Source organism: Octopus bimaculoides, chromosome 8, assembly GCF_001194135.2.
Source record: "Octopus bimaculoides isolate UCB-OBI-ISO-001 chromosome 8, ASM119413v2, whole genome shotgun sequence".
NCBI lineage: Eukaryota > Metazoa > Mollusca > Cephalopoda > Octopoda > Octopodidae > Octopus > Octopus bimaculoides.
Window position 1 is genome coordinate 91097783 of NC_068988.1, and position 254 is coordinate 91098036.

Below are 254 nucleotides of genomic sequence, written 5' to 3' on the forward strand. Positions count from 1 at the left end.
GGGGACAATCTCAAAGACCCACACACGTATTTACCGGTATATCTCAACAAGTTGTTTCGAGGTACATCGTTTTTATAAAGAAATTCATTGTAAAATCTTCATCCTATGTTGATTTATCTGACGTAACGTTTGTCTCAAAGAACATACTTACAAGCATAGAATTTGTTAAAGAAAAAAAAACATGCAAATCAATGCTTAAGTGGAAAATCAAATAAAGTGCATGTGAAAATATAAATAAACAATTATATATTAAT